Source organism: Macrotis lagotis, chromosome 1 (assembly GCF_037893015.1).
Source record: "Macrotis lagotis isolate mMagLag1 chromosome 1, bilby.v1.9.chrom.fasta, whole genome shotgun sequence".
Taxonomy (NCBI): Eukaryota; Metazoa; Chordata; class Mammalia; order Peramelemorphia; family Peramelidae; genus Macrotis; species Macrotis lagotis.
In genome coordinates, this window is record NC_133658.1 from 914436709 (window position 1) to 914455434 (window position 18726).

Genomic DNA, 18726 nt, shown 5'->3' on the forward strand with positions numbered 1-18726 from the left:
GGATAAAAATCTACTTAAAAAAAAAATAGAGAAAGACTCCTCTGAGCAAAAAACAAAGTTTATTTTGACTTTTCTGGAGAAAAGGGCACTCCCAAGTCTCACCAAGGTAGTGAAGAGCAAGGAGCTGCTCCAAGGTGACAGTCAAGCAAGATGATATGGCCGAGCATGATTCCCCCTCCCCAGTCCCCTCTCTTCCAACCTGATTGGTTAGGATTTTCAGAGTTACAGTGTTTATGTGAAACAACCTACCAGTAACAAAGAGAAGAGTAAAAATAGAATATTACCTCACCATCCAGATGGCCAGGGTATCAGGAGATTTCTAATGACCTTTTGTTGTCTTTCTAAATGAATTAATGTCTGAGTATGCAAGGTCTTCTTAGTACTTATCATCAAATAAGAGAAGGCAGTCTACTGTTCTCTCAGTCTATCTTCAAATAGGTGGTTAACGTAAAATGCAAGGTCTCTTTTCTGGAAGTATTCCACTAGTTCCCTCCCTAACAGAATCAGGAGGGCATCTGGCTGGGAATGCAAGGTCTCTCTGGAAACAGTCCACTGTTTCACTCCCTAGCAGAATCGGGAGGGTGTCTGACTGGGAATGCAAGGCCTCTCTCCCTCTTCTAAGAATAGTCTAAGGGTAATAGTCTGTCTTTGTTTTAATGATTTTTAACCCTGAGAGGATTTCACTAGGAATATTAACTCTTAAGAGGGAATATCCCACTCAAAAGGAAGGCAAATGGGTGGGAAATAGCAAAGAAAATAGACAGAGGTGGCTCTTTACTGTTCAGTACTAAAGTTTATTCAAGCAAATACATATAAGTAACAAGTAAAGATATCCCTGATACAGATACATCTAAAGTGACTTTGTGTGGTTTCCAGCAGCTTGCATGAATCAGGGTGACTTGCCCTATCTGGGAAGCTACTGGGGGGATTCTGGTCCAGGAGACGCCTTTGATTTGCATTACTTGTCTCTGCACCAACTCTGGATATAAGATCCTAGTTTTATACATAAATGAATTAAATGACCAGAGTAGGGAAATCATATACAATGGGGAAACATGGCAGACATCTCCTCCTGTAACCCTACCTTTATATGCTTTCAGTATAGAACAAACAAGGAAATCTGGACAAGGTTTTTCTTTAAGGGGAAACAGTTGCTACATTTTGGCAATATTGAGTTTGAGTTGTTATACTGAATTTGATAGCTTGAGATATCCAGCAAGTGGTTGGTGATATAAGACTGGTGGAATATATGGACTAAACAAGACCTCGAAGAAAGCATCAATACCATAATATTTTTTGATAAACCCAAGAATATAAAGTACTATAGGAAACCCAATTTATTCAATTACAGGAGAAAAAAATATTGCAACTGTCAGAATATAGGTTTAGACCAGCACTTAACAATACAAAAAACAAGGAATCCCAAAGGAATAAAACTAGGGTTATCCAAAATACAGTTTTACTGGGGGTTTACTAAATGCCCAGCTTCCACAGAGCTCTCATTAAAATAGCAAATCAAAATATACTATTGTTTCAATAAAAATTTTAAAAGTAAGGTTGGAAAGCTTCTTTATAAAATGAGTAGGGAAGAATACTGCTAAGTTTTCCACATATGTGGATAGGGAATGAATTTACAACCAGCCAAGGAAGAAAGACTATTCTAGAGATGAGAGAATGTTGTATATGCAGAAGCAAATCAATAATAACAATAAAACTTGAGCACATATAGAATCAAGGCAGCTAGAGGAATGGATTTGCTTTGGGGAAAATATTTTCTGATAAACATCTCTGATAAGTCTGATTTCCACATGTCTAAGGAACTGACAGAAGTGCAAAAACTTAAGTCATTCCTCAAAGGAATCATTTTCCTGATTCTATTTACTGTACTACCTAGTTGCCTACAGTTTTTAAAGAAAAAAAAAGGAAATTATCTATAGGTAAATAAAAGTTTAAAAAACTATCTATAGGTAAATAAAATCAATGAAGTACATTGTAAAAATGGAAAATTCAGTATTGGAGGGAAAGATAGGTACACAAAAACTTTTTAATTTGTCAGATGAGTTAATAAATAATATATCAGATGGTCTAGCAATGTAACTATAGATCTTAAACCCTATGAAAGTCAATGATAGTAAAACATAGACTTTAAAGACAATCATCGATTGATTATAGCTGGTCCTTTGGTTATATAGAAAAACAGTCAATTCAGAAAAAAGATTAAATTTCAGTGTTCAAAAACTTCATTTTCAACTACTCTCTTATGGTAATTCAAGAGTGATAGATGTTTAAAGCCTTTCCTATACTAATTATGCCTACAGGACTTCTCTCCAATATTTTTTCAATTATTCACTAATTTGTGCACCTTGCTGAGTTTTCTGTGTTTAAAAATAATGCTTTCCAATAACCATTAATTTTGTAAAATCTTTCCAGTGCCAAGGAGAGTGTGTGTTCTGGCTAAAAGTTTTCCAACGTTATTAATACTGCCTTGTACTACAAAGTATCTAGGAGATAAATAAGCAATTCACTGTATCACAAATGATACAAACTTCTCTTCAGTATGTTTTTTCTGGTGGGAAGTAAACTGTGTTTGGAGGATGAAGCCTTTGCAACATTCAGTACATATAAAAGATTTCTCCCCAGTATGAATTTTCTGATGGTAAAGTAAGGATGAATTGTGTCTAAAAGATTTCCCACAGTATGAATTCTCTGGTGGGAATTAAGGGATATACTGGAACTAAAAGCTTTCCCACAATCATTACATCCATAAGGCTTCTCTCCAGTATGAATTCTTTGGTGATAAGTAAGATGGGTACTCTGGGTGAAAGCCTTCCCACATACATTACATTGATAAGGTTTTTCTCCAGTATGAATTCTCTTGTAGAAAGTAAACCGTGTGCTCCATTTGAAGGTATTCCCACATTCACCACATTCATAAGGTTTCTCTCTGGTATGAATTCTTTGATGGGAATTTAGCTGTGTGTTCATTCTGAAGACCATCCCACATTCATAACATTTGTAAGGTTTCTCTCCAGTATGAATTTTCTGGTGGTAAGTAAAGGATGAGTTGCAGTTAAAAGTTTTTCCACAAACATTACATTCATAAGGTTTCCCCCCCTGTATGAATTCTCTGGTGGGAGTTAAGCTGTTTTCAAAGAATGAAAGCTTTTCCACATTCATTACATTTATGAGGCTTCTCTCCAGTATGAGTTTTGTGATGGTGTTGAAGAGATGAGCTGAAGCCAAAAGTTTTGCCACATTCCTTACATTCCAAAGGTTTCTCTCTAGGATGGATTTTTTGATGATCAGGATGGTGTTTACCCTGGATGAAGTGTTTTCCCAACTCATGATACCCATGTCTGTGATTTATGTTATATGTCTTATGACCCTTTGTAAGGGGATAATAGACAGAGTATGTGGCCATGAGGAGTTCATCCTGAGAGTCATTGAGACCTGGGACAACAGGAAGGTCCATACCAGAGTGCTCTGAACTCAGGAAGGAGCTCTGGCCCTTCTCTCTCTTTGTTCTCCTGCCTTTCATCCTTATCTTGTTGAATATTCTCAGGAAGGACCTTTTGTCCTTACCCCTCTGCCTTTCATCCTCATCTTGTTCAAGTGTCCCAGGAAGGAGTTCTGGTCCTTATCTCTCTACCTTTCATCTTTATCTTGTTGAAGATTCCACATTTTTCCAGGATACAGACCTTCTGTGGCATACCCGTTATACTGCCACAGGCCTGGAGATGAGGGATGCTGATACAAGGGGACTAGGCTTATATATACCCTTATTTCAACTATGTGAGTCAGAGATGTAGCATATACCTGCAATAAACTTCTTGCTTATCTCTCACTGGCTGACTTTCATTATTGAACATGCGGGACATGTCCGGCGGAGCCCCCCGAAGAGTTGTGTGAATTAAACTGAGACCCGGCTGCCCAGAGTGGACCGCAACAAACCTTAAAAAGATCTGAAGTACTCTTGAAGGATTCCCTACATTCATTATCCTTAGGTTTCACAATATCATAATTCCTTCTTTCTCCCAATGTTGCATATGGGTGAATATCTTTGGTGTATTGTTTTGGGGATGATTTGTCCATAACAATATTAGTCTTTGAAAGGTATTTCTTTTCTTCAGGCTCAGTTTTCCAATCTAAAATTAATAAATTAAGTATCAATATTTATATGTGTTTAGAAATGACAGTTTATAAAGGACTACTATAAACTTTATAAAGAAAAAATATCATAAGAAGAGAGAAAGAATTCAAATAGTGAGGAGGCATAGTCAGGATCACACAGGATGTAGCAACCACCATTATAAAAGAGTGGAGAACTTGGAATATGATATTCCAGAAGACAAGCATATGGTCTTACACCTAGTAATAATAATAATTTATCCAGGAAAACAAGTATTATGATATGGGGAAGAGAAAATGGACCTTTAATGCAAAAAAAAGATGTCTAAGCATTCCTGATGGAAAGACCAGAACTATGAGAAATTTAATATTCAAACACAAGAGAGACCCAAATAAGGACACTGCTTACATTCAAACATGTATGTTTGAATACATGTATGATACATATGTCCTCTCTGGATTCTACCCTGGATTTAAAAAGGAGGTTCAATTTGATAAGCCCAGGGAAGTTTTTCCTCCACTGCCTTACCAGCTAAAATGACTTCTTCCCCTCTGCAAAGACTGACACTTCTAGGGATAGTGATTGTGTAGAATCCACATAACTCCTGAGACTCCTCATCTGCAAATTAATGACGGTGTTAGCAGCCCTTCGGACCTCTTAGTGTTATGAAGGTCAAATACAAATGTTTGTGAAAGACCCTCTTCAGTTGTAAAACACTAAGGGTGAATGTAACCTATTAAGAATATTGAGGCACAACAGAAATACTTTTGGACTTCACTCTTCACTGAACACATTCTATTTCTTCTGCTCTGAGGTCTCTATTAAGCTATATAGTCCAATTGGACTTCTCATTGCATGACTATCAGCAGGCCATTGTCCTTCCCAATTCTGGGCCCTTTCTCCTACTGGCTCACTAGCCAAAATGCCTTCTCCCCCACAACAGAGACTCCAATTTTTCCATTTGCATTTTCTGTCCCTCACATTTTCTAGGGGTATGGGAGATTACCTGTCAATGCATGTGTCTAGATCTTGTCTTTGTAAGGAAATACTAGTGGTATCCCTGATTTTTCTTGTGTCTCCATCATGTCTAAGAGTAATGGTCTGGAGAAATGAGGTAATGATAACTATGGGAAAGTGACCCCAAAGAAATGGGAAAGAGAAAGGACTTCATCTGATTAAAGAGGCAACATGGAGGACTAGTTCAGGAAAGGGAATGTGTTGAGAAGATGAGGGAATCTGACTTAGACAAATTCAGTCCTTTGCCAAGGCCACTGAACATTGAAGAAGATTCTCCATCAATGATATCTTAGGGCTTCCTCCTGAATGAAGGACTTGTGATAAAGCAGCAGCTGCCATCTGCCTACTTTCTATACAATGACTTGGACAGGGCTTTCTGGAGTCTTCTCTGTCACCCATCCATGGGATTTTCCTATGTTCCAGTTGGAAGATGACATCTGGTTTGGAAACAGGATACCCTACTCAAGGAAAATGAGAAAGTGCTGAGGAAGGGGAATCATCTCAGAATTTCAACAAAACCCCCCCTTTAAGAGGGAAAAGAACTATTTTAGGGGCTACTGCCAAAGTAGCCAGGGGCCCATATCTGTGTTCTGTTCTGTTTGGTATTGGTGAGGGGGGAGAAAGGGGAGTAGTCTAAGCCAAAGAGTGGGTGAGCAGTCACAAAAAAATGTTTAGCTCCCTCCTAGGCTAAGAGAACCCTTCACATCTGCACTGAGGGAGTGTCCTTTACCCAAGGCCGCAAAGGATGGGAAAGGCCCTACCCCAAGGCAAGTAGAGTTATCCCTTCCACATCTAGACTTAACCTCCCCTGATGTCCATATATCATGGGTCAGCATAAGAAATTAAATGGGGAATTTTGCGGAAGCCCCAGACAACATGCAAAAGTCACCAGACAGACACAGGAAAAATTTAGGAACTCAGAAATGCATAAAATATATGCACAGTATTGTATGATATCAAACCAAATTCTACAGGAAAGTACACCTCATAAAGAAAAAGAAAAACTTCAGACTTCTTCTCTGGTGCAGAGGACCAAAACAATTTACAGGGACTTTCCAGATTCCCAGAACCCTGCACGCCTAACCCTTCTATGTGAATGGGTTAACTATACATTGAAAATGATCGTCTCTAATTTTACAAAGCACAGACTATGAAGAGGGAACAAAAATAGTATCTCTGGCATTAGGGATCTGCTTTTTCCTTGTCAAAAAAGTACAATTAATTCTTAATGGACACACAGGTCCTGCCTGCTATGAACTCAGGGGAATAGCTTCTCAGACAGTCAAAGGGAGAAGGTCTCCTTACCCAGAGAGATCAGGCTCCTATAATTTTCCAGCATGATGACTTTGTGAAGCTCCTTCTGCGCAGGGCCCAATAGCCTCCATTCCTCTTGGGTAAAGTCCACAGCCACATCTTGGAAGGTCATGGATTTCTGAAACAGAAAACATATTTGCCTATTCAGTCTCCCTCACTTGGAATGTGGAGGAAAGAGAATTTTTTTTCATTTTGAGTTTCAGTTCATTTTCTCTATCTCTCTCAGTCTCTCTCTCCCCCCTATCCCCTCTCCTTTTCTCTCTTTGTCCGCTTCTCTCTCACCCACTGAGAAGGCAATATGAAACCTATTACACATGAAATCATGCAAAAACCTATGTGAAAGTGAAACTATCACAAAGTCTGGGGAGCAGTCCTGAAGTCAGCATAAGGCTGGACCCCAAATTGTATGACAGCAACAGCTTCTATTGGCCAAGTTTCTTATTTCCTAATGCATTTCCTCACAAATCTATTAAGCAGAGAGGGAAGCTATTATCCTCACCTTTTCTTTAAGATTTAAAAACTCAAGTACATGATTTAACATTTCAGACAGACACCATTTTGACTGACCAATTACTCTGAAGCCTTAGATTTAAAGGGATCTCTATGAATAGAACCAGAACATTGTACACCCTAACAGCAACTTGGGGGTGGTGATCAACCTTGATGGACTTACTCATTTCATCAGAGCAACAATCAGGGACAATTTTAGGATATCTGTGATGGAGAATACCACCTGTATCCAGAGAAAGATTTGTGGAATTTAAACAATTAAAAAAAGGTATCTTATTATGTAATTTTGCTATCTCTTATATTTTATTATTTCCTTAAGAATATGATTTCTCTCTCAAAATATTCAATTTTGATCAATATATAACATGGAAAAATGTAAAGACTATCAGACTGCCTTTGGGGAAGTGAGATTGGGGGGATAATTGTAAAATTCAAAAAACAATTTAAAAAATTATCAAACAAAAAAATGTAAGCTATACAAAGAATTGGAAATTGAGTGAATGTCCATCAATTGGAGAATGGCTGAACAAATTGTGGCATATGTATGTTATGGAACACTATTATTCTATAAGAAACCAAGAGGGATGGGATTTCAGAGAAGCCTAAAAAGACTTGCATGAACTGATACTGAGAGAGAGATGAGCAGAAACAGAACATTGTACACCATAACAGCAACATGGGGGTGATGATCAACCTTAATGGATCTGCTCATTCCATAAATGCAATAATTGGGACAATTTTAGAGCACCTGCAATGGAGAATACTATTTGCACCCAGAAAAAGAACTGTGGATTTTAAACAAAGACCAAAGTCCATTACCTTCATTTTTTAAGTGAATTACTACATAATTTTGCTACCTCTAATATTTTATTTTCCCCTCAGAGATATGATTTCTCTCTCAACACAATCAATTCCAATCAATGTATAGCACAGAAACAATGTAAAGATTATCAGACTGCCTTCTGTAGGGGTGGGGTGGAGGGAGGGAAGGAGTGGGGGGATTGTAAAATTCAAAACCTAACATAAAATGATAGATAGAAACTACTCTTGTATATAATTGAAAAACAAATAAAATATTTTTTCAAAATAAAAAAATAGGAGTGGCTAGGTGGCACAGTGGATAGAGTACTGGCCCTGAAGTCAGGAGGACCTGAGTTTAAATCTAGACTCAGACACTTAATAATTACCTAGCTGTGTGGCCTTGGGCAAGCCACTTAACCATTTGCCTTGCAAAAACATAAATCAATGAATGAATGAATAAATATAAACAAACAAATAAGTGGATCTCTACTCCTGATTTTGTATCCACACTGCAGCTCTGTCTTCAATGGCTGGAAACAAATGGTCCCCCTGACTTCAGTCAAGACTCAGCTCAAATCCCACTTCCTTCTACCTTTGGCCTACTCTGGCTTTTCCTGCCAATGCCTTCCCTTGTTGGATTCCCTTGGATCCACTTTGATCCAACTACCTCCTATATACCTGATTATTTCCAAGTTGTGTCCCCCTTACTGGAATGTGAGCTCCCTGAGGACAGGGGCTGCCTTTTGTCTTAATTGGTTTCTCCAGTGGTTAACTGAACTTCACACATATGAGATGCTTAAATAAGTACCTGCTGAATTATGACAAACTAAACTGTGATGGTTGGGGGAAATTTAGAGCAACTGGAATATTTGTGTCAGATCACCTCTCCACATACTCCTAATAATAGCAACTGATCCTTAGACAGCTAGAAGGTCTGCAGAGTGGTTTACAGTTATCTGACTTTCAGCAGAGTCTACCCTCAGACAGCTAGATGGGGCAGTGGATAGAGTGCCTGCTCTGAAGTCAGGAAGACCTGAGGTCAAATGTGACCTCAGGTACTTTCTAGCTGTGTGACCCTGGGCAAGTCACTTAACCCTGATTGCCTTACATTCAAGATCATCTCCAGTCATCCTGATCCATGTCTGACCACTAGACCCAGCTGCTCTGGAGGAGAGAGGGAGGCTGATGACTTAGCGCTGCCCCCCTCAATCTCATCCAATCCAGGGATTTGGTGCTTGTCGATGCATCATTTCCTGGATGTCATGGATAAACATCATCACCTCTCTCAGGCAGGAGTAACTAAAACAGATGGAGTGGGATTCAGAATGTGGGCAAATAGACACCCCAATGAGGTTGGGTGACCTTTTTACACTGGCTGGTGTGTGGTTTGATAAAAGGTCTATACATATCATCTCAATCATTCAGTAAATGCTTATTAAGTTATATAGGAATTTATATACAGGATAAATAGGAAATAGGTAAGAAAGAAGAAAATAGAATTGAGAGGGATTGAGGAAACTTTTCTGAAGAAGGTGGGATGTAGTTGGGACTCAAAGGAAGTTAGGGTGGTCAATGGTCAATCTGGAGGACAGAGACAGTTCCATGCATGGTGGGCAGTCAGAGGGATTGCCTGGAACCTAGAGATGGCAGGAGGATCTCCACCTCCTTACCAGCATGTGGGTAGGGGATTTGTACACGCTTGTTAAGCACCTGAGCAAATAACTTGTCTACACTCAAGACTATTCCAGTGCCTGAATAAATGTCTTGATTGATCTTTGTCCTTCATCCATGATGAAGACCACCAAATCAGAGAAGTGATGCCATGACAAGCAAGTGAACCAGATTTAATTGGGTGCTTCACTTATCTGGGTCCAGATACATTTGCCCCCCAATACATTTTCTCCACCTTGCTTATTATACTAATACTGATGAGCAAGAACAGATACTCCCTTCTCTAAGAGTAAAGGACAATAATAGCACAGACTCACATTTCACCTATACAAAGCTATTTAGCCTTTTCTTTTTGTCTTAACTCTCTCCTTCCTATAGACAGGTCGGCAACTCTTGAGTTTCCACAAAGATCAGGCATCCTGGTTTTTGTAATTTATTAAATACAAAAATCAGATACATTAATGAAATGAGGAAGCAGGGAAAGAAACAGCTCAGATATACCACAAAACAGATACGATCTGATTTCTTCTATTTTTGTTTCAATAAGCAATCAGAATGACAAACTACCAATTCTTTTTTTTTAGTTTTTTGCAAGGCAATGGGGTTAAGTGGCTTGCCCAAGGCCACACAGCTAGGTGATTATTAAGCGTCTGAGGCCAGATTTGAACTCAGGTATTCCCGACTCCAGGGCCGGTGCTCTATCAACTGTGCCACCTAGCCACCCCAAAAAACTACTTTCAATATACGTATCTAAATAGTTCACATTTTAAACTAAGAATTTGCTCCCTAAGTTTGAAGTCAAAAGAATTCAAGTTCTGAATTTTCAGTATAATAGCTTATGTTTATTTAGCACATGGATAAAGAGTGAGGATATCTAGTAAGACCATATCCTAATATAGGCAGAGGTTCCAAAAAATCACTTTTCTTGGTTTAATTGAATGTAAATTGAATGTCAGACAGTTTGGGATTAGCCGAAAGCTGCACCATCATTTTAATTTAACATTGGAGCTGGAGGGTGTTGAGTCAGTAGAGGAAGAAGAGGTCCATTCTCCCTCTCCTAGAGGAGGCTGCGGTGCCCACCCCTATGTTCTAGTACTGACACTTGGTACAGGATGGACCTGGTGCCAAGGAGACAGCTGTTGGGGGGGACCAAAATATCTGCCTGAGGTTATCAGGCTCATGTCCATTCTATCACCCTATCTCCTCAAATTCATGTTTAAGAAGACAAGGAACAATCAATTGGGGAATGGCTAAACAAATTGTGGTATATGTGTGTGATGGAATACTACTGTTCTATTAAAAATCAGGAAGGATGAAATTTCAGAGAAGCCTAGAAAGACTTGCATGAATTTGTTATAAATGGCTCGTGAATCCTTAGTCCAGAGTGATTAAAATGGTTTTTATTAAGATATCTTAATAAATGACACACTTCTCCCAAGGTGGGAGAGGGGCCCCCAAACCCTCAAAAGCTAGATGTATTTTCTTTTTTTTAAAATTTTTATTTAAGGCAATGGGGTTTAAGTGACTCGCCCCAGGTCACATAGCTGGGTAATTATTAAGTGTCTGAGACTGAATTTGAACTCAGGTCCTCCTGACTCCAGGGCCGGTACTCTATCCACCGTGCCACCTAGCTGCCCCTGTTATATGCATTTTTCAAAGGCTTTGTTCCTGCCCTTTCTTGCCAATCATAGAATGAGGTCACAAATCTAACAGATACATTTGCCCCCCCCCCATACATTTTCCCCACCTTGCTTATTATATACTAATACTAATGAGCAGGAACAGCTACTTCCTTCTCCAAGAGTAAGGGACAACAGCACAGACTCACATTCAACCTATACAAAGCTATTTAACCTTTTCCTTTTGTCTTAACTCTCCCCTTCCTATAAACAGGTCAGCAACTCTTGAGTTTCCATCCTGGTTTCTGTAATGCATTATCCTCACAGATATTTGTGAGATTCTGCCAATACCCTTCCTCACCCCTGCGAAAGCAAAACACTTGATTCTTTCCCACAAACTGATGCTGAACGAGATGAGCAGAACTAGAAGAACGTTGTACACCCTGACAGCAACATGGGGTGATGATCAACCTTGATGGACTCGCTCCTTCCATCAGTGCAACAATCAGGGCCAATTTGGGGGATCTGTGTTAGAGAATACCATCTGTATCCAGAGAAGGGACTGTGGAGTTTAAACAAAGACCAAAGATCATGACCTTCAATTTTTTTTTTTAAAAAGTCATCTTATGTATTACATGATTATCCTATCTCTAAAATTTTCTTTCTTCCTTAAGGGCATGTTATTTCTCTGAACACATTCAATTTGAACCTCTGCATAACATGGAAACAAATGTAAAGACTATCAGACTGCCTTCTCTTGAGGGGGAGGCAGGAGTGGGGGTGAGAATTGTAAAATTCAAAACCTTGCAAAAAAATGACTATAATTTCTCTCTCATCACATTCAACTTGGATCAATGCATACCATGGAAACAATGGAAAGACTAAGAGATGCCTTCTGTGGGGGTGGGGGGAGGGAAGCAAGGATGGGGGGACAATTGTAAAATTCTAAATAAATAAAATCTTTCTTTTATCAAAAATAGGCTGTAAAACCTACCATTGTATAAAATTGGAAAAAAATATTTATATTAAAAAATAAAATGGGGGTGGCTAGGTGGCACAGTGGATAGAGCACCGGCCCTGGAGTCGGGAGTACCTGGGTTCAAATCCGGTCTCAGATCCTTCATAACGACCTAGCTGTGTGGCCTTGGGCAAGCCATTTAACCCCATTTGCCTTACAAAAACCTAAAAAAAATATATAAAAAAAATAAAAATGTAGACATCCCCCCGCAAAAGAAAAACAAAGTGAGGAACAAACAAGGCAGAGATGAAAGACAAGTTGGTCCAGACCCCCAACTCATCCAGCTCGACGCGGGCTTTAGAGGCCAGGCATTGGGGTAAAGTGACTCGCTCAAGTTCACACAGCTGGGACACCGCAAGTTCAGCGGGCGGACTGGAACTCAGGTCCCCCCGATCCAGGCTGGGTGTCTATCCGCGGCGCCACCCCGTGCCCTGGGGGTGTCCACACTACAGGCCACACCTGTAGGTGGAGGAGGAGCGCGCCTACACCTGGGCACGCAGCAGGGGCTGAGAAAGCGGCCATTCTACAGGTGGGAGGGGGCCCGACTCTCCTCTCCCCCACCCGCCCACCTGCGGGGCGCCCCCGCCGCAGCCCTGGCTCCATCCCCGGCTCCATCCCCCGCTCCATCCCCGGCTCCACCCCGGGCTCCATCCCGGGCTCCATCCCGGGCTCCATCCCGGACTCCATCCCCGGCTCCACCCCGGGCTCCACCCCGGGCTCCACCCCGGGCTCCACCCCGGGCTCCATCCCCGGCTCCATCCCCGGCTCCATCCCCGGGCTCCATCCCGGGCTCCATCCCCGGCTCCAACCCCGGGCTCCACCCCGGGCTCCACCCCGGGCTCCATCCCCGGCTCCAACCCCGGCTCCACCCCGGGCTCCATCCCCGGATCCATCCCCGGGCTCCATCCCCGGCTCCATCCCCGGGCTCCATCCCGGGCTCCATCCCGGGCTCCATCCCCGGCTCCATCCCCGGCTCCATCCCCGGCTCCATCCCCGGCTCCACCCCGGGCTCCATCCCCGGCTCCAACCCCGGCTCCAACCCCGGCTCCATCCCCGGCTCCATCCCCGGCTCCATCCCCGGCTCCATCCCCGGCTCCACCCCGGGCTCCATCCCCGGGCTCCATCCCCGGCTCCATCCCCGGCTCCATCCCCGGGCTCCACCCCGGGCTCCATCCCCGGGCTCCAACCCCGGCTCCAACCCCGGGCTCCATCCCGGGCTCCATCCCGGGCTCCACCCCGGGCTCCATCCCCGGGCTCCATCCCGGGCTCTGCCTCCGTCCGGCGGCTCCCGGGGCGGGAGGGGGCGGGCCGGCTGCGCTCAAACTGGGGAGCGGAGGTAAACCACGGGGCGGGGCGAAGCGCGAGTCGAAGCCGCCGCCCTCGCCATTGGATGAGACGAAGGGAAGGGAATGCGCGCATAGCCTGATGGGAGTCGTAGTCCGGAGGCCAGACCGTGGCCGTGTGCGCATGGGCAAAGCAGCTTGGGAGAGCCTCGGGAGAAGCGCCTGGCGGACAGGCTCGCGTGCTGCGGCTGTCCAGGGTCCTGCGCAGAAGGGGCTAGGGGTTTCCTTTCTGAAATAAGTTTTTAAAATGATACATTGTTGCCACGGTCAAGCATTTCTTTCCTCTCTCCTGCCCTCCCCTCCCGAAAACTACATACACCAAAGCGAGAAACACAAAGACCAAGCACAAAACCCTTGATGTCCTCAAAGCGGAGCCAAGCGAGGCCTTCGCCCCCTCGGGACATGGGTGACTGTCCCGTGAATTCATGCCCACCCTGTGTGGAGGCGACCGTGGCCGTCCGGGATGCTCTGGGATGCTGGCCAGTCATTTACGGTTATGTGTGTGGCTTGAGTCTGGAGGTTCCGAACAGTAACTTAGTCACGGTTACCTGTTGGCTACAATGTGACTGTTCCTTTCCTCAGCGGGCCCTGCTGACCCCTGGCATCAGTTCAACTGAATGTTCCAGATTGCTCAGAAACCTTCTCCTCCACCATTTCTTTTTTCTTTTTTGCAAGGCAATGGGGATTAAGTGGCTTGCCCAAGGCCACACAGCTAGGTAATGAATAAGTGTCTGAGGCTAGATTTGAACTCAGGTCCTCCTGACTCCAGGGCCGGTGCTCTATCCACTGCACCACCTAGCCGCCCCTCCATCATTTCTTAAAAAGCAACATATTCCATCATATTCACATAGATATGTTCAGCTATTCCACAGTTGATGGGGGACTCTTCCCATTTTAGTTCTTTATAAGGTCTGCTATACATTCCTAGGGGACATTTGTTTAAGTGAAGAAAAGGGGATAGAGAAGAAACATATTTTGGGTACAATATCAACAAGATTGAGTTCATTTCTCAGATCACAAGTTAAACCTAGTCTAGTATTTTAGATCTGGAGATTGTTCTGCAAATTGGGCCCAAACTCTCCTACTTACATTCAAGCAGTGCTTTACTTCCCTACTTCAAACTCCTCCAAGTCACCTTATAAAATTTCCTTTTTCTTCTTATTTGGTCAAAGATCTTCTCTTGTGAGAGATGGCCTTCAGTGAAGTTTCCTCATTAAAAAAACAAACAGCACAATTGTGCGAGTGACCTTGGTAAAGCTTCCTCTTGAATACTCTTGCCCCACCTTTTCTTTATTCTTAGAAGCAAAAACTGTCTGATTTCTGTAATTCTTGGAAATGAAGTAATTTCGAGAAAAACTGGACTGGCTCTCTTTCTGATTGCATATCTACAAATGTGGTTAGAGGAAATGCATAATGAGGTTTTTAAAAATCACTTTTAATAGGGTATCGATTACCTATGAATAATTATGGTAATAAGGGATTGAAAACTATAAATTGCTAATAGGATAGAGATTAGCTATGAAAAATTAAGATAATTAGAATTGAGTTTGCTTTCGAAAGGTTGGGTAGTATTAGTAAAAAAAATTTAGAGGTAGGATTATGATTATTATCAAAAGAGGCCTGTGAGCTTCTCTCTTTGATACTTCCTGGCTGATACAACTTTGCAAGGTGGGGCTGTGTCTTTTTTCTTTGAAGAAAAATAAAAGACCCTTTCCTCTCTCTGACTCAGACTCTGAACTCTTGATTCCTGTGGTCATTATCCCACACATCTCTTATCTCATTCTGTGCTTTGGTCCTTTTTTCCACAGAAGCCAGAAAATGGAAGTTAGTCACTATTTTCTTGGTCACCAATTTTTTTAAATTAATAAAGTCAGAGATTTTTTTCTTGTATTGTTATCTCTCCCTCCTGGATACCTAGAGCATTTGCAACTGTGTTGCACAGATCTCCTTCCTATGTACTTCCTTGGTCCAATCCAGGGTCTTTTTCTGTCTTTGTTCTCTTCAGTGAGATTTCTGTATCAACAAACACATGGAATAAATATTAACAATAATTAAACAAAGATTGAAATGGAAATTAAAACAACCAGAATATCACACTGAGGAGTGTTCCTCCAGGAGTTCGGCCTTAAAATTAATAATTAAATTAAATATTTGTTATCCTTTGGAATTTGTCCTAAAAGAAGGACAAACATTAACCTCTATAGTTTAGCCATTAAAAAAAAAAAGAGTAAAACAGTATGTAGTTAACATGCATAGGGGAGTAAGGTAGGTGGGAAAAAACCAAACTCTCATGGATACAGCTTTGAGAGGATTTTGTGTTCTTTTTTTATGCAAATTTACTATCAGAAGTTGGGATCGGAAAAGTTGATGACTTTCATCCTTTGTTCTCAAAGAAGACTATGACATCAGCAAGGTGTTACCATGACAAGTATGTGAATTGGATTTGAGTGAGGGGATGCTGTGCTTAGTCACTAGCCTCACTTTCTTCTCTGGGTTCAGGGACCAGATATGGATCAGGATGACTGGAGATGATGACTGGGGGCAATCAGAGTTAAGTGACCTGCCCAGTCACACAGCTAGTAAGAATCAAGTATATGAGGGGGCAGCTAGGTGGCATAGTGGATAAAGCACGGGCCCTGGAGTCAGGAGTACCTAGGTTCAAATCTGGTCTCAGACACTTAATAATTACCTAGCTGTGTGGCCTTGGGCAAGCCACTTAACCCCATTTGCCTTGCAAAAATCTAAAAAAAAAACAACCTAAAAAGAAAACCAAAAACAATCAAGTATCTGAATCCACTTTTGAACTCAAGGCCTCCTGGCTCTAGGGCTGGTGCTCTATCTACCATACCATCAGAAAAGCTACTTCAGGCTTGTTCATCAAAGGAAGGGAATGGTATTCAACTTAGGATGAGACTGTATATCATACACACCTACTAGGAGGTATGTCCAAGAAGACTTCTTGAAGGGATGGTTCCTCCCAAACCCCAGATCTTTGTGCCTTATTAAGTTATGCCAAGGATTTTCACAAGTATAAAGTGCATCTTTCTTCTCCAAGACATTGGCACACGCAGTGACCCCTGATGCAATGAAATTAGAGACCCTCAAACTTTATACCCATGGGATTTGCAAAGAATAGAGAGGCTGTATGCATGTTAATTGCTGGTGAGTTGTAATTCATAAAACTATTCTATTAAACAAATCCAAATTATTCAAGAAAAGATATTCTTGGCCAGGAGCCCCACTATTGGGTATAAATTCTAAGGGAGAGATTGGTCTCCTTCAATTCATATAAACAAAACCATTTATCACAGTAGGATTTGCAATGAAACAAACTTTGTGCCCAATACCATGATCATAGCATTTATTTTTTTAAGAAAGATTTTATTTATTTTGAATTTTACAATTTTTCCCCCATTCTTGCCCCTCCAAGGCATTCTGTTAGTCTTTACATTGTTTCCATGGTATACATTGATCTCAGCTGAATGTGATGAGAAAGAAATCATATCCTTGAGGAAGGAAAAATAAAATATAAGAGATAGAAAAATTACATAATAAGATAACAGATTTTCTTTTCCTAAATTGAAGGTAATAGTCGTTGGCCTTTGTTCAAACTCCATAATTCTTTCTCTGGATACAGATGGCATTCTCCATTGTAGATAGCCCAAAATTGTCCCTGATGGTTGCACTGAAGGAATGAACAAGTCCAACAAGGTTGATCATCACCCCATGTTGCTCTTAGGGTTTACAATGTTCTTCTGGTTCTGTTCATCTCACTAAGCATCAGTTCATGCATATCCCTCCAGGCTTCCCTGAATTTCCATCCCTCCTGGTTTCTAATAGAACAATAGTGTTCCATCACATACATATACCACAGTTTGTTAAGGATATTCACTTAATTTCCAATTCTTTGCCACCACAAACAAGGCTGCTATGAATATTTTTGTACAAGTGATGTTTTTACCCTTTTCATAATCTCTTCAGGGTATAGACCCAGTAGTGGTATTGCTGGATCAAAGGGTATGCACATTTTTGTTGTCCTTTGGGCATAATTCCAAATTGCTCTACAGAAAGGTGGGATGAGTTCACAGCTCCACCAACAATGTAATAGTGTCCCAGATTTCCCACATTCCTTCCAACATTGATTATTGTCCTTTCTGGTCATATTGGTCAGTCTGAGAGGTGTGAGGTGGTATCTCAGAGATGCTTTAATGTGCATTTCTCTAATAAGTAATGATTTAGAGCAATTTTTCATATGCCTATGGATTGCTTTGATTTCCTAAGCTGTAAATTGTCTTGATCATGACATTTAAATATGAGATTTTATTGTGTAGTAAAGAGTGATGACTATGAAGAATTCAGAGGAGTTTGGGAAGATTTGGATGAGGTGAAATTACAAGAAAACGAGAATAAAAATTATCTGAATTTTCTGTGCATAGTTATATGCTAACAAATTGAGGATACAAGAGGGATGGAGAAAATCCTTCAAAAATATAAAATATAATAGCTAACAGAAGACCAAAGTAAAAACATGTTCTTTCTGTGTGTTAAATAGTAAATTGAAAAATTTGTGCATTTGATTGTAGGAGGATTTGCTAGTCTCCTGTGAAGAACTTTGAACGCCGGGAGTGCTATTGTAAAAAGAAAACACAGATTTATTAAAAAGTCATTATGGGGCAAGGAAGTAGTGCAGTGGATAGTGTATCAGTCCTGGAATTAGGAGGAGCTGATTAACACAGTGAAAATATGCACAGTTCCCTAATCTTATTAATCAAAGTAGGTTAGATATAGTTGTTTATTAACTTCCATGTGAAAATTTTACAAAATGGGCTTTTTACAAGCATTTCCTTAAATCTAACTTTTTCCAAGTATTTCCCCTTTCTTAACTTCTGTAAGGACAAGCATCATAAAAGAACTTGAGACATGGTAGCAAAATAAAATAATAATAACAATCATCATCATCATCATCATCATCATCACTATTACTAAAGTTTCTAAGGAGGGTGAGTTTTCAAAGCCTGAAAAATATGCCTAATTACTCTTTTATAACAAAAATTTACCTTTAAAGTTTACTTAACATTTTTATTTTTAACTATATCACTAGAAATAATCCTACATAGATAAGTCATTTAAATAGCTCTGATGAATTTGCTGTATATCTTCCACCTTAACTTATATAAATATATCCAGAGACAAAGAAGCTTGACAAATATCATTTACACAATTACATCACCATTTTGTGCAAGGATTTCTACTGGAATTCTACAACACTGATACTCTTGTAACAAGATTAGATTTTTTATTACA

The 18726-nt window shown here is 40.9% G+C and overlaps 1 pseudogene; it reads right to left on the reverse strand.

The window, feature by feature from the left end:
• Positions 1 to 773: 773 nt before the first annotated feature.
• Positions 774 to 12698, reverse strand: LOC141509821 (uncharacterized; annotated as a pseudogene).
• Between the last annotated feature and the right edge of the window lie 6028 nt (positions 12699 to 18726).